The sequence below is a fragment of the Hirundo rustica genome, chromosome 2, assembly GCF_015227805.2.
Source record: "Hirundo rustica isolate bHirRus1 chromosome 2, bHirRus1.pri.v3, whole genome shotgun sequence".
NCBI lineage: Eukaryota > Metazoa > Chordata > Aves > Passeriformes > Hirundinidae > Hirundo > Hirundo rustica.
The window spans coordinates 8283083-8299962 of record NC_053451.1 but is presented as its reverse complement, the minus strand read 5'-3'; positions in this window follow the sequence as shown (position 1 = coordinate 8299962).

Here is a 16880-nt window from a genome sequence, read left to right as displayed (position 1 = left end):
TTTACTCTGACCCAATCTTCACTAACTACTTTGTGCCAACGTCACTGCAGAAATGGAGTGAGGGAACAAGAAGGAAGAAGAAAGAGACAACGCCCTAAATTCTCCATCTTGCCCCATTCACTTCAATGCCAAAAATCCCAAACCCACTGTTTTTTCACCCCGTGATATACTAAACTACATTTTCCACACTCTTGTGGCCTGCAATGCTTCCTGCAGTGCAAGAAGCCTCTCCCATGGACTGAAATCAAATCCAGTGTCTCTCTGAGCTCTGGGCTCTGGGCTAGGGTCCCAGACCCCCCTGTCCAGGTCTCTGACCCTCCAGGGCAACCAAAGGAATGCCCTGGACTCCAACACTACACCTGCTTTCTTCCATAGTGATGGCATCAGCAATGCATGAAAATATGTTATGGAAGAGAATCTCACGGGAAGATCACAAAATTTAGGCTACAGTTCTTTGTACTTCTGGAATTAAGGGAAATGAAAACAAAAAATAACCTATTTTATTAGCACAAAAAATGTTCTAAATTCTACCCCAGAACACGGTAATTATATTTCGTTTTTGCTGAAAATCTATATTCCAGGGTTTTGCTCTTCCAGTATTTTCTACAGAAAGATAAAATGGCTATGACTTGTGTCCTAGGGTAACTTTATGATGCTTGTATCCCCAGTCGTCTGTTCTGTTTGTGCTGTATATTGAGTCCTGTGCCTTTAAGACTGGTTCTAAGAGCAAGGAGAAGCGCGGAGTTTGTTTTGAGAAAACTGCCTGACTCCTCCACATTCTTCTCTGGACTGGCTGTTCGGCAGAGGCTTGGAGAGACTGCAAGACAGAGATTTTTTTTGCTTTTAGTTAGTTTCGGCTACCTAGGGCAGAGAAGTTCCCTGAACTGTTTTTTTTCTTTTTTCTTAGAACTGTTTAAACCTGCTCTGGACTGAAAACCCAGGGGAGCACTGGGGGCTGCACCTGCGGCCCACCGGGGCCTGGACCTCGGCATTTTCCAGCAGCGCCGGAGAGACTGGGACTGAGGAGAGGCTGAGAGAGAGCCGAGCTACACCCACGGCAAGAGCTTTCTCAATTTACCATCTCACTTCAGAAAGAGAAGTTTTATTGTTTCATATTATTCATTCTTTATACTTGTGTGCACTTTATTTGTTTAGTAAAATAGCTTTTTCCACTTTTTTCCAAAGAGTTTTTTTTTCAGACTGGTTAAAGAGGGGGGCCACTTAGATCTGCTTCCCGGAGGGATCCTATACAGAAGTTTTCCCCCAAATTTTTCTCCAAACCAGGACATACACCTAATTGGTGCCCACTGCAGGGCTCGAGAGAGTGGAAAAAACTTGTATTGATTATTATTAACTGCATTTTTTTGGTTGTCCTTTGGGTGGGGATTAAACAGACAGTGGCCATGTTGCTTCTTGAAGTCCTAATGTCTCTTAAAATGGAGTCTTTTCTGCATTTCTGTTCCCTAGGCTTTTTTAAAGTCTTAATACCTTTCTAGTCCCTAGATTTGTTTTCCTACCCAGAAATAGCTCCAATATTGTCCCTAACATACAGCTTTTACACTAGGAATGCACAAATTAGAACAGTTATTTTGCTGGGTTCAGTGATTATAGTTTACAAAAAGCTTATAAAGATACTAGAGTTTGTTCTGGGTATGTTCAGTTTATGGTTTTTTCGTCCTACCCTGCGTCCTAGTTCCAGCAGCATGTTTTAGGGATTTATCAATAAATGCACCCAGTTTGTTAGAGGAGGAGTAGGGGATGAGGCTCTTCAGCCTCTTTTTTCCTTCTTCTCTTTTGAGTCAGTTACATCACTTTTGGAAAATGTTCAGGGTCTCCTAAATGTTAAAGACCCCACCTGCCTGGTATTTCACCTGGTGAGCTTCCTCTATATGGTTTATAGCTTTTCTAGAATGAGTCACACACTGCTAAACACTGTAGGGCAGCAGATAGAAGCAAGGGAGCAGGGAGATAAATCAGTCACTCAGGCTGCAGCCAACCCCACAGCTATTCAGGCTGCAGCTAAACCAGACAGTGAGGCTAAGACACCGGCAGTTGCTGCAGTAAAGAAGGGAAAGAAGCACACGAACAAAACCGATCAACCAGTAGACAATGATTCAGGTGAAGGATCCTCACTGCCTCCTGACACCCAGTCAGGAGTCAAACCAACTAACACAATCAGAAGCTGAAGCAACTGATGATACACAGTCAGAAGCTGAACCAACTGATACAAAATCAGTAGCCCAACCAACTGGTACAAGATCAGGAGTCCAACCAACTAGCACATGATCAGAAGCCCAACCAGCTGCTACAACATCAGAAGCCCAACCAACTGCTACAACATCAGGAGCCCAACCAACTGCTACAAGATCAAGAGCCCAACCAACTGCTACAAGATCCAGACACACTATTAAGTCCTTTTCCCTGAAGGACCTTTGTAGCCTAAGAAAGGATTATACTCGACAACCTGATGAATCTATAATTAGTTAGTTAGTTCGTCTTTGGGATGCTGCAGGCGAGGCTACAATACTGGATGGCACTGAAGCGAGACATCTGGGATCCCTGTCACATGATCCAGTTATTAACCAAGAAGTTATGAGGGAGGCTAGTCCTTGCAGTCTCTGGGAACGGGTCCTGGGAAGTGTGGCACAAAGATATCTGTGTGCCGATGATCTCTATATGCAGCAAACCCAGTAAAAACCCACTGAACAAAAGATTCAGTGCTTAAAAGAAATGGCAGTAGCAGAGATTGTCTTCTCAGATGACCTAAACACTAGGAACCCTGACTTGGTGCCATGTACACCTGTAATGTAGCAAAAACTTGTACGACTTAAGCCACAAGAATACTCTTCTGCTTTAGCAATAATAAAGCGGGATGAGACAAAAGAGACTGTGCTTGATATGGCGAAGAAGCTCCAAACATATGCAGATGCCGTGCATGGTCCAACACATGCAAAAATTCCAGCTCTGAAAACGCGTATGAGAAAATCAGAAGACAAGATAGAGGAAAATCACAAAAAACTCAAGGAGGACATTCTCCAGATCTCTGCAGTACAAGTTAGGGGCTCTGGCACCACGCACAAACATTCCCTAGATAAAAAGGGAAAAAGCATCCCATGGTCTAAGCTGTAAGTCCTCCTGCGTGAATGTGGAGAAAACATGAAAAGATGGGATGGAGAATCTACTGATGCTATGACCCAACAGCTGCATAAATTGTTAGATGGCAAGACTGTGAGAGAAATTCTAGCAAGAAAGAAGCAGCTCCAGTTACCCAGAGAAATAAAAATAATCAAGCTTAGAGGGGCCCTGCCTCTAGCCAGGTAGAAGCTAAGGAAAACCGTGTTTTTTAGACTGTGTGGATTCGTTAGCCTAGCACATCAGAACCACAAAAATATGAGGCCTTAGTTGACACTGGTGCACAGTGCACATTACTCCCATCAAGACATGTGGGGGAAGAATCTGTTTCCATTGCTGGGGTGACAGAATTCACAAGATTTTACTTTAGTAGAAGCTGATGTAAGCCTGACTAGAAATGAGTAGAAGAGACACCCTATCGTGACTCGCCCAGAGGCTCCATGCATTTTTAGCATAGACTTCCTCCGAAATGGGTATTTCAAAGACCTGAAGGGATTTAGGTGGGCATTCGGGATAGCAGCTGTAGAGACAGGGGATGTTAAGCAGTTGAATACCTTGCCTGGACTATCAGAGAACCCATCTGCTGTAGGTCTTCTGAAGGTGGAAGAGCAACAAGTGCCAATTGCCACTTCAACAGTGCATCGCCGACAGTACAGAACAACTTGAGATGCTGTAGTCCCCATCCACAAGATGATCCGTGAGCTGGAGAGCCAAGGGGTGGTCAGCAAAACCCACTCACCCTTCAACAGCCCCATCTGGCCTGTGCGCAAGTCTGATGGAAGATGGAGATTGACTGTAGACTACCATGCCTTGAACGAAGTGACTCTACCATTGAGCGCTGCTGTGCCGGACATGTTGGAACTCCAGTATGAGCTGGAGTCCAAGGCAGCAAAATAATATGCCACTATTGACATTGCTAATGCATTTTTCTCCATTCCTCTAGCTGCAGAATGCAGACCTCAGTTTGCTTTCACCTGGAGGGGTGTGCAATACACCTGGAACTGACTGCCCCAGGGGTGGAAACACAGCCCCACCATCTACCATAAACTGATCCAAGCTGCACTGGAAAAGGGTGATGCTCCAGAACATCTACAGTACATTAATGACATCATTGTGTAGGGAAACACAGCAATAGAAGTGTTTGAGAAAAGAGAGAAAATCATCCAAATTCTCCTGAAGGCTGGCTTTGCGATCAAAAAGAGCAAAGTTAAAAGACTTGCTTGAGAGATCCAGTTTCTAGGAGTAAAGTGGCACAATAGAAGGCGTCAGATTCCCACTAAAGTCATCAACAAAATCACAACAATGTGTCCACCAACCAACAAAAGGGAAACACAAGCTTTCCTAAGCGCCATAAGTTTCTAGAAGATGCACATTCCTGAGTACAGTCAGATTGTGAGCCCTCTCTACCTAGTCACCCGCAAGAAGAACAATTTCCACTGGGGCCCTGAACAGCAACAAGCCTTTGCCCAGATCAAGCAGGAGATCGCTCATGCAGTAGCCCTTGGCCCAGTGAGGACGGGACCAGATGTGAAGAACGTGCTCTACTCAGCAGCCGGGAACAATGGCCTGTCCTGGAGCCTTTGGCAGAAGGTGCCTGGGGAGACTCGGGGGCCGACCACTGGGATTCTGGAGCCGAAGCTACAGAGAATCCAAAGCCAACTACTTTTTGTCATATTTCTTTCTGTAAAAACAGTGAACCCTGAAAAATTCAACAAAATAAATAATTTGAATTAAAGAGAGCACAGTGAGCGTTCTGCTTCACTACACTTGTAACAAATCATCATCATATAAAAATGAAGAAAATTAAATTGCATTAAAAATCAGAAAGATGAAGATATCAGTGATTTTAATCAGTTTTATAACTTTTCTTGTCACTTGTAGACATTTCAAACTGTCAAGCATATCCCAATAAAGAAAATCTAAAATGGCAAATTACCTTTTAAGATGAAAATTATTACTAAGAAACCATAATCACACAATATTGCTATCTGTTATATTAGAAATTAATTGAGAAATGATGCATTTGTTGCAAGAGTAACACATGCTGAAAATTCAAAATTAAATGTAGCTTTAATTTATTAGAGTTGTAATTAACTCTTTAGGTTATATGATAGAATCAATAATACCTGTGAATTCTTAACTTATGAAAATATATATTCAATTCTACATTGAAATAGCTATGAAGAATCAAAATCTTCAATATTAATCCAGTTTAAAGTAATTAACTGATCACAGATTTTAGCTTAGATTTCTCTGTTATATATACACAGTTTGAGCTTGTGTGCTAGTACACAGAAAACAGATGTTGTTGCCTCTTTTACATATTTTGAGTGCTCCTTGCTTAATGGAATTAAGCATAGGAGTAAGTTGATTTTGATTATTCTTTAATGTATTTGTACAGTTCAAATCATCATTTTCTCTCCCAACATTGCCTGTGCTACACATATCCATGAGGAGTAGAAACTGAAATAATGCTCCGCATCACATCTCCTTTTAATGACTACGTTTTCAGGTCTCACTTTTCAGTAGAGATGTATTTACCATGGATAGAAATATATCTGTTCACTAATTCCCATTGTAACTGGAGGATTAAGTTTTCTTGCTAATTTGTATGGATATATGACAGAAAACTGTAGAGGTAACATAGTTGTTAATCTGGTTATATCTTCAGCTTCCACAACTTAGACATGAATTGCAACAGAAACAACCCCCCCCCAAAAAAAACCCCCCATCACACCCCAAAATCCAAACAAACAAACCAACCCCAAACAAACAAACAACCACAAAACAAAACAAAACAAAACAAACAACCCCCCAACCCCACCAAACAAAAACAAACAAACAAACAAATAACCCCCCCACAACAAACAAGAAAAAAGAGCTGAGGCATCACTGACACTGAACTGAGCACAAGGTAATTGTGTTTTATAAGGCATTAACTCAATAAATATTTAGTACGAGTGTTCAATCAATAAATTACTGGAAATGTTTAGGTCTTGAAATTGCCTAAGTTGTCCAGAAATTATATGTTCTTCCCACTCCACTCACAAGAGAAAAGAAAATTAGCAGGCAGCATTTATAACTATACAAACTAGTTTACAAATTAAAAACTCTTAAAATAAAGGATACCTAAAATAAGACATGAAGAGGTCAGCAGCTCTGTAACTGATTCAGTACTTACATCAGTTTAGAGAAATAGAAGTATTTTGAAAACATTTGCCTAATGTTAAATATTAGAACAGCCATGGGGAAAACCAAATCATTTGGAATTTATATCAAGCACACAGTTCTGAGAGGTATTTTTTTCTGACTAGCAGCACTCTATTAGGACTAATTTCCTTTATGTAATACAAGAGGACTGGAACCCAAGAGAAACAGTTCCTGACATTTTTTAGCTGCTGCTACTTGCTCTCAAAACCTTTCTATCCCCCCCTTCTTGTTTCAGCGGAAGTGTCTCACTGACCATGGGGTAAAGTGCATGCAAGTTAAAACTGACCCATAAATAGAAAGAAATAAAAATTTAGGATTGTTCTTTTTGGTAATGATTAGTGCTGGCTAAAGGTTTCTGAAAGTTATCCTGTATCCTTTACAGCTTCTTTATTATTTTGACTTGCTTGGGGGTTTTTATTTTCTTCTTATTGTTCTGTTAAATGTTTAAGTCCTGATTTAGGGAGATAAGCTTAAGTGAGACTGACAGGCCTGTCGTTTCTGGTGTCCTTCTTCTTCGAGATGACTTTAAACAGTCTCCCCTTTAGGTGGGACCTCTCTGGATTCTCAGGACCACTTAAAAATCCTCAGATCCTCAGAGATCATCATTGTCACCTTTCTGTCCCTATGTCTAGTACAACTGCGTATCTCCTTGAAGACAATCATGAACAAGAAGAGATGGATTTGAGCAGCACTGGCCTGGTCTGGCCATGGAGGAACAGAAATTGCATCTGAGCAAGAGGCAGTGGTTTGAAACCAGAGCCCCCTATGCACACCCTGTGCACCTTTTCTTCTAGAGAAATGAGGAATTCATGAGCTCTGAGAGACTGAGGGTGCTAAGCAAAGACTTAACAGCTGCAGATTCACAGCTCAAAATCAACCCCCACGAAACCTCTTACCTTGAATGACTTGATTTTGCAGTCTTTGTGGAACTCTTTCGGAGGAGAAAGGCAGAAAAAAGTGCATTCTATTGTCATCCCTGCAGAAAGTAGGCTACAGCGGACAGGGATTGGCTGCACATAGGAAGAGAATGAAGAGAGTTTGATGATACATTTAGCAGAACAGTGATGTTCTGAATTAGGGCTCCCATAGGAACTCTGGGAGGGTCTCCTCCTAGAACCTGTAGAGGTGAAAGAGGAATTTTGATAAGGGTGACAAGGGATTGTGAGGATTAAATCTGCAAAGGCCTTAAAAAGGGTTTGAGTCTTTTAGGAGTGCTTGGAAACCTCAGAAAACTGCTGTGTTGGAGTCCAGGGCATTCCTTTGGTTGCCCTGGAGGGTGAGGGACCTGGGCAGGGGGGTCTGGGACCCCAGCCCAGAGCCCAGAGCTCAGAGAGACACTGGATTTGATTTCAGTCCATGGGAGAGGCTTCTTGCACTGCAGGAAGCATTGCAGGCCACAAGAGTGTAAAAATAGTAGTTTAGTATATCACAGGGTGAAAAAACAGTGAGTTTGGGATTTTGGGCATTGAAGTGAATGGGGCAAGATGGAGAATTTAGGGCGTTGTCCCTTTCTTCTTCCTTCTTGTTCCCTCACTCCATTTCTGCAGTGACGTTGGCACAAAGTAGTTAGTGAGGATTGGGTCAGAGTAAAGATGACCTTTTTAGTAATAGTGATAGACATTGGTAATAAAGAGTAAATAAAGAATACGTAGCAATTAGTATAAAAAATAAGGACAGCCCAGAGACGGGGGGAGTCACCAGATGTCCGAGCCGCGGCAAACATCTTTTGGACACTGAGAAAATTGTAAGATAAGAACTAATAAACGAAGCATGTAACCTTGAAGACTCTGTCTTTTCCTGCGTTTGGCACAGAGCTTTGCAGAGGGCCAGAACTCTAAGACCACCTGAATGCCGGGGAATTTAAGCTCCTAAAAAGGAGCCCCCGACAACTGCCGTCCCTGGGATGGGCAGAAACAACTGCCGTCCCTGAGATGGGACAGAAACAACTGGCACCTCAGAAGAAAAAGAAACACTGCTGAAAGGAATGATGGAGAAAGGAGGCAGCTCTTTGGAGCTACAGACTCTCCTGGACACTTTCATCCAAAATCTTACTTTGGAAGTGGGTTACAGCCTGTCCCCTTCCACATTCTCATTTTCTGTGAGAAATGCATTAAAAGCCAGAAAAAAGAGACATCACTGCTCTTCCCTTAAAATTTGATTTCTAAACTACTTAAGCAGTGACTAGGAAGTGGATTAATTATATCACTTTAACAACTTGTTTACAAGCAAATATAAACTTACTATCACAAATACCTGTGGTGGTGTGCGATTTGTTTTATTTGTTTTATATGATTTTATACAGATTTGTATAATGGTTTGTTCTATGTACCCCCTCTTTCTGTATTGGTTCAGAATTGTTTACTGCAAAGTTGAGCTTGCTCGTTAAATGTCAATCATCCCTTCCCCCTCATACCGAGTTGTCAATCCCCTCTCTCTCCCCTTGGGCGCCCTGTCTATCACTCCAGGACCCTTCCCTGGCTTCTGGAAAGCTCCAGGGAGGGTGTCGAGTGATAGGCTGGGGCCCTGGAAATCCCCTCCCGTCGGTTCGTGGTTGGTCCCCTGTTTTATGGTTCACACCCCCAGTTACACCCCCAAGTTCTGTAATTGGCTGACCGGTTGTCGCCACCCCTGTTTCCGCCCCTCCTTAAAAGCTGCTGCACGCCTGCTCTCGGGGCTCTTCTGGGCAGCAGGACAGAGAGTGCGGAGTTCTGTGCTCCCTCTCCCCCAGTAAACCAACATTGTACCCTGTCCAGAGGAGTCAGCCTTTCATTCGGTTGCCGCGGTTGCCTGTTCCATCTTGTGCCAGTCGCTGGTGTGGGGGATCCAAGTCCCCACCGGAAGGAGGTGGCTTGCCCAGCCTGCCACCCCGACCGTGCCACGTTGCCGGAGTGGGAAAACCCGTCTGAGCTAGCCTGTGGCTGCGCTGGTCAGCGCTTTAAGGACACTGCGACAAATACCTTTCTCTTGTCTTCCTGGTTTTTGTTGTTTTTTTTCCCCCTAAAAGCCCATGAAACCCATAGGAAACAAATAAAAATAAAACAACTAATTCAATTTTGTCATCTTCTTCCTTTCACTTAATAAACATGCCTGATGTAGTTCTTATGTTTGTTTTTTTTTTTTTCCTCATTAATTAATTGCAACAGTGTTTGTTGTTTTGTTTGTTTTTTCACTTTCCTGTAAATAGAAAAGCAAGCAGACTCCTGTTACTTCAAGACAGCATCCCTGTGAGGGGTTTCTGGAAGCACAACCTGCACTGAATTAAACTTGTAGGGTAATTTCACCAGCAACAGGCTGCTCTAGAATTAATAAAATGTCAGCCCCTATTTATGGTATACAACAGTCATATTCAACAGCAACTTTTTGAATTCTGAAGACTGAATCTAAGTCCATCTGATGCAAACTGAACATTTCCTCAGAAGTGAGAAGTTCCGTTTCAACACTGAATTTCAGGCTCTCTTAATACATTTTTCCCAAAACTAATGGTTTTCATAATTTCAAAAGAAATACATCACTTTCTTACACTAAAGCTGTTCCAGCAGAATTGCCTTTGACATGTCATCTTAAAGTACGTATTGTAAATAGAAGAATTGCTAAACAAAGCCACAGCACTTCTGTTTGAGACCATAAAATCTGCACTAAGCTGTACATTTCATACCAAGAGTCTTTACTATGGGAGTAGCAGCTCCTCAACTAATTCAATTTGTGAGCACACTATTGAATATTAACATGAAGCCAAAGCACTGTTCTGGTGCATACTAGAGCTTTATAGCTCCAAACAGTTTCAAAATATTCAAGTGTAACCAGATCAAACTGTCATTTTATAAGGTATAGCTGAATAATATCCATAATGAAATGAACTGTATTAAATAAAAACACCCTTATTTCTCTATTGGCAACACAGAAATTAACTTGAAGGAAGCAAGCTATAGTATTTATATGCAGCTGTAGTAGTGATTTTACTTCACATTTGCATATTAAAACATGCATTCCAGCAAAGAAAATGACTTTGATAAATTGCCTTACACATAATTATTGAATATTCTTATGCATCTTAAAAGACCTCAGGTTCTTGTAAAATTAATCTCAAATTTCACACAAGGATATTTATGCCATTTAGTTTTTAAAGCATTTTTCTTTTCTCAGAGAGAATTGTTAATGAATCTTGTAATTTACTTTTAAATTAAAAACGTTATGAAATTAAAATTTGGTTTAACTTTTTTTTTTTTTTTCAGTCTGTTGTTCCTTTTCAATATTGAGAGATACACCTTCAAAACTTGTTTCATTTTATACATTTTCAAGAATGGTGACTCCTGAAATGTTCTAATATAGTAGTATTTTGCAATCCTAGGTTTAAGGTACTTTTTCTTTCCTTGCACCCTGGAAGTTTATGTTCTATATTATTTTTCCAACTAGCCACATACAGGGCTTTGTCATGAGATCATTTCTGGTATTATCACAGAAAATTTCTTCTGTATTATTTGCTGTTTCTGAGAATGTGAACAAAAAATATTCTCTATCGTCATGCTAGACAAGAAAAAAAAAACAAAACAAAAAACAAACAAAACGCCCAAACCTTCACCATCTCTTTCATGGTTTTATAAACCAAGATGTAATATCTGCCTTCATGTGATTTATCTGGAGTTTTTATCACATTTTGTATAATTTTCTTTTTTCCAGACAGTAACATCCTAGTCCAAGTAGTCAGCCCTCCTGGAGAAGCTGCTCCCTGTCTTTGACATTCCCTTTTGCCCCTTTTGTTTTAGCATGAGGAAACCTGAGCTACACAGAAAGGTCAAAATGCATAACAGCATTGATTTATATAGTGTGCTAATCATGTCCTAAATTGTTCCTTATTCCTTTACATCCTAAAACCTTGTCATTTTTTGTGCTTTCTTGCCTTTTTTTTTTTTGTGCTTACTGAAGGTGGGCATTTATCCATTGGTTTACCTGAGTGTTACTAAAGCCACCACACAGCTCCTCCCTCATCACCTTTCCTTGATCCAATCCCATTTAGACAGTGGCCCAAAGCAGAACAGATACTAGCCAGGTCTAGTGCACAAAAACTAGATGCTCTGCTGATATTGCTGAATAATTTCTTATCTTTATGGGCAGAAATTTATACTAAAATGCCCAGTTCCTTTGTAAAAGGATCAACCTTTGAAATACTGGCTCTGTCATGCCCAAACAAGGCACACTTCTGTGCCTCCATGAAGCTCAGCCAAAATTTCCTTACCAGAAACTATTTGCTCTTTCATGTATCCTCTCTACATGATGGAAATGCACAATGTTGGGGAAGTTTAGCAATAGCTGAAAACAGAACTTTTATATTTTTATATTCTTTCCAATGCAGTGACAGTATCTCAAAACTGAGCAAATATCCCAAATATGATATTAATTGCTATTGTAAAAAATAAAACAATTATTCTGTGAGCAATTTCAGTCTGGTCTATGTCATAGTTAGGGAGACTTTACTGTCCTACATGTTAGTAATGAGGAAGACAAAAGAAAACATTAAAAAAAACTAAAACACCCTGAATGTTCAGGAGTGGTGATGGAGGTTTTGCACACACTGGTACTGCTTCTGATGAAAAGTCTTCAAGGTGAAGTTCCTGTTGTATATCACTGTAAATATCTTCCTTTTTGTTTCTTTTTATAATCCTTCTTGGTTCTCTGTCTCAGCTGATACTCTTTTCTGTGGCCTAAAGATATCAAGATTTTTTTTTTTTTACTCATTACTACATATACATTATACAATATGCTGTGCATAAATGGATCCTATTGAGAGTCTAAACACAAGACAAATCTAAATGGGCATAAAAATGAATACAAGGGAAGGACCTTTAGAGAAGTCTTTTAAATTAACAAATAATGTTTTGAACTAAATGCCTCATGAAGGAGAATTATTTTGCTCCGAATGCAAACTAATCTTCAGAGGTTTTTTTCTGTTGTTGTTGCTGTTTTTTGTTGTTGTTGTTGTTGTTGTTTATTTGTTTGTTTTTAATTAACTTGTCAACTTGATATTTATTTATGCTTTCATTCTTTTATGTTTTGGCTATGTAGTCAAAACTGCTGCCAGTAGTAATTGTACATCCTTCCTTAGAGATCCTCAAGAAATATCTAACATCTTCTCTCTTCACTGAATGTTAAAAGGTTTTTGTCAGTATGGTAACAGATTGGCATTTCAGATATCTGTTTAAAACAATGACAAAAATACAAAATTTTATGTTGTCAAACCCATGATTTTCTGTCTCTGTCTATAGCAAGCTGAAACTCTTAGCCATTTTAGGATGGTATAATTTTCCTCTGAAGGTCAGGTATATATTTATCTTCTAAAGAATGACTTTTAAGTCTTGATTGTTGTAAAGGATTTTTTATTAAATTCATTCATAGGCTTTGTCTGGCTAAATCTAACAAATGTGTCTAATGCAGAAACTAATACATTCTCACACAAACAAATGCTTAAGGCACAGGTCTTCTTGTAACCAAAGTCTGTGAGAGAGATAGTGGGGACAGTGATGAGAGATCTCTGGAGTCCAGGGCAGCTCTTGAAACATGTAGTTTATTGCATAGTTCATGAGTATAAGAGCTTTGCTTAAGCTGCCAGCCACAGCTAAAAGCGTGCCCAAGCCAAGAGCCCTCAGTACCTGTTACAATACATTATTGTGGCCATGTGGGAATTGTTTTATTAGGTTTTTATAAGAAGTTTTATGTTATGGTTCAGTTCACTGTATCACGTTTGGTAACAGTCCACCGCTGTCGCGGTGCTGTTCCTCGCGCTGATGAGTGCGGCCACGGGCTAGCTCAGTCTCGTGCACCGCGGCAACGTGTGAGGTCGGGGTGGCAAGCTGGGCGAGCCACCTCCTCCCTGTGGGTCTTGGTTCCCCTCTCAGCGACAGCCAGCAGATGGCAAATGCAACCCATGGCAGCTAATCAAAAGGCGGACTCCTCTGGGCTCAATTAAACAGGATTTTATTCAGGGGGAGAGGCAGCACGGGGCTCAGCACTCTCTGACCCACCGCCCAGAGGAGACCCCGGGGGCAGGCGTGCACGAGCTTTTAAAGTGGGGTGGAAACAGGGGTGGTGACAACCGGTCAGCCAGTCACAGGAATCGGGGGGTTAACCGGGGGTGTGAACCATGGGACTGGGGACCAATCACAAAATGAGGGGAGGGGGTCTCCCGGGCCCCAGCCTATCACTCGGCACCCTTCCCGGAGGATTCTAGAAGCCAGGGAAGGGTCTCTGAGTGGCAGGCAGGCGACCACGAGGAGGGGGGGCGGGGATTGACAGCAACAGGTGCAGGGAAGGGATGAATGACAGAAAACGTCGGGTTTTACAATAGACAAAACAACCGGTGCAGAAGGGAAAACCAATGCAGAACACAGGGGTATACAGTGAACTAAACCATTATAAAATAACTTAAAAATCTTAAAAAAATAACTTAATAACTTAATAAAACAATTCTCACACCACCACACATCCCCTTTTGTGTTTTCTGCATAATAAGGTGTTTTGTGTCAATCATCCCACCCCCCACCTATCCGTGTCCATTCCCTCTGCCCCCCCTGCTCTGGGGCAGCCCCCCCTGCTCTGGGGCAGCCTGCTTATCACTTCGGGACCCGTCCCAAGATTGCGAAATCATGCAGAGAGGGCTTCAGGTGGTAGGTCCCCCGGGGCAGAATTCCTTTGCCCTTGGTGTCAATGGTCAGAGGCTTGGGGGTGGGCACACCTTGTTACCCCCTGAATCCCCTGATTTGTTGTCTTGTAACCTCCCTTGAACCCCTCCCCCAGTTATAAGGTGGAGGAGGGAGATTCAAACTCTCTCGCTCTCTCACTCTCTGGCCTCTCTGGCCTGTGGTTTGGACCAGCTGCAGACTTCCCGCAGCTCAGCCTGAATAAACATCTTTTAACCTGCTAAGCTGAGAGCCATCCTTTTCTACTGCTGTTGCTGTCACAACACTATTTAGTCCAGCTGCTGCTGAGAAGCCGAGCCAGCAGGTAAAGATAACCTGCGTGCCTATCCGAACTGGGAACATCTTGTAGCTGTGCAGATCTGAGCTAGCCGGAGGCCGGCGTCTGCCCAGTGCGGAGACAGGCACAGCCACACATTATATCTCCTTCTGTGTTGAATATTCTAGTTTACACCAACCAACCAGTACCAGACACAAATGCTACAGAATTTACATACAGCCTATAGGAACTACTACATTACCATATTGTGCTACATTCCAAACCCTAAAAGCTACTTTCTAGACTCCTTTTCCCTGCCACCTTGGCAGGGCCCCTCCCCCTTGGACCCTTGGCATCCTTTTGTCTGTTAGGGTTATTGCTCAATCAACAGGGCTCTTGTCTTCAGGTAACTCAATCACTGTCTTCCACTTGGCATCCTACATCTCAAAGCTTGCTTTTGCCACCCTCCAGCCCCCCTGAGGATGCGGTGGGCCCGGCACCAGCGGCTGGTCCGACCCCGCCTACTGCTTCCTGCTGCGAGCATTATGGCGGCTGCGGGCGCCGGGGTGTTTAAGTTCAGTGCGAACGGGGACACGGCTGGAATGCGGCCAGTCTTTGACAAGAACAAAGGGTCCCGCGCTGTTGGCTTTTCCTCCACAGCCTGGTGGACGCTCCCCCCCGTCAGGTGACCGTACGCCCAAAATACTGCGGGCGATTCTGGGGAGAGGTAAAGGCTAAGGTTGAAGGACTGAACGATGGAGCAGATGCTGTTGCTGGATATGAAGTGTCTGGTGTTCAGCCAGTCCCGAGCCGAGTGCCTGCCTCTGACCCTGTGGGGCCCACAGGGCAGGATATGGCAGGTGCTGCTGCTTCATCGGAGGGTCTTCAGGCCTTCCCTGTCCTTCAGGGTGCTACTCATAACACCTATCAACCCTTGGCTTGGCAGGCCTTGCCAGAACTGCATGATGCAGTCGGGAAGTATGGTCTGGGCTCAGCTGAGGTGATGTAGGTTCTCCGTTATTTTAATGCCAGTCTTTTGATGCCCTTTGACATTCGGAGCTTGGCTTGGGCCCTTTTCCCACCAGTTGAATATGACTTCTTTGAGCATAAATGGACTCAGTTGACAGTCAGAGTGGTGGAATGGAATAGGACACTGAGTCCAGGAGACCCTAGGTGTATGGTTAATACCGATATGCTAATGGGAACAGGCAATTATACCCGGACCGATGGGCAGGCTGGTTTTGACCCCTTGGTCCAGGAGCAGTGCCAGCAGACAGGCATGGCAGCCCTGGTTCAGACCATACAGCTGGTTACTCCACAGGAGTCCTTTGCAAGGATCCTCCAGGGAGTTGGTGAGCTCTTCCTGTGCTTTGGAGGACAGCTGACTGCTGCGGTTGAGAAGCAGGTGAGTGATCCTGCGGCAAGGAAGCTCATGCTTCAGTCCCTTGCTCGAAGCAACTGCAATGCTGTTTGCAAGAGGATAATTGAGGCGCTTCCTGGGGAACCATCCATGTTGCAGATGGTTGAGGCCTGTGCGAGGGTAACCCCTTCCAGCCAACAGATGGTTGCCGTAGCTACGGCTGTGCAGCCAGCTGTGACTACGGTTGTCCAACCAACAGTGTCTACAGTGGTCCAGCCGGCCGTGCCTGCGGCCGTGCAACCGGTTGTAGCTGCTGCTGGGCAGCCCGCCTGGATTGTTCCCCAGGGGGTGCACCAGCAGCAATGGGGTGCTCGGGCCAGGAAGAAACTGGGCAGAAAGGCACAGAAGCCTACGGCTGTCTTGTTTCATTGTGCACAATGTGGAAGGCCGAATCACACTGCAGACGCATGTAAGGCAACAGTGCACGTGAATGGTCATTCGTTGGTCAGTTCAGGAAATGCAATGCAGAGCGTGAAGGCGAGACGCATGCCGACACAAATGTCTCTGCCTCAGCCCCAGTCAATGGAGATCTGCTCATCAGGCTTGCAGCCAGCACCCACGGTTCAGCAGGTGTTGATGTCTGCACAGCCGAGCCTGTCGTGATTGATTCGGACAAAATACACAAGGTTCCCCTGGATGCCTTTGGTCCCTTCGGTGATGGCATGAGTGCCTTCCTGATGGGGAAGTCCAGTGCCACCATTCAGGGTATCATGGTGCACCTGGGACTGATTGATGCAGATTTTTCAGGACAGATTCACGCAATGGTCTCCACACCCACCCCCCCTCTGACTATCCCAAAAGGCACATAAATTGCTCAACTTGTTCTTTTTAAGTCTTCTGTTTCCAGAACCGAGGACTGGTCGCGAGGTGACGGCGGCTTCGGCTCTACTGGGCCACCTCAGGTGCGCTGGACTGCTGTGCTGACCAAAGACCGTCCTCAGACGCTGTGTACCGTGTCCATGGCTGGTGCCACACCATCGGAGATTCACCTTCGCGGCCTCCTAGATACTGGGGCCGATGTGAGCATTCTCTCCCTGGCTGCTTGGCCCCCGCAGTGGCCTTTGACCCTGGCAAAGACATCGATCTCAGGCTTAGGAGGAACGAAGCAATGCTACGTGAGCCAGAATCCCATGGCCGTCATGAACCCGGAGGGACAGACGGCCCTAATTTT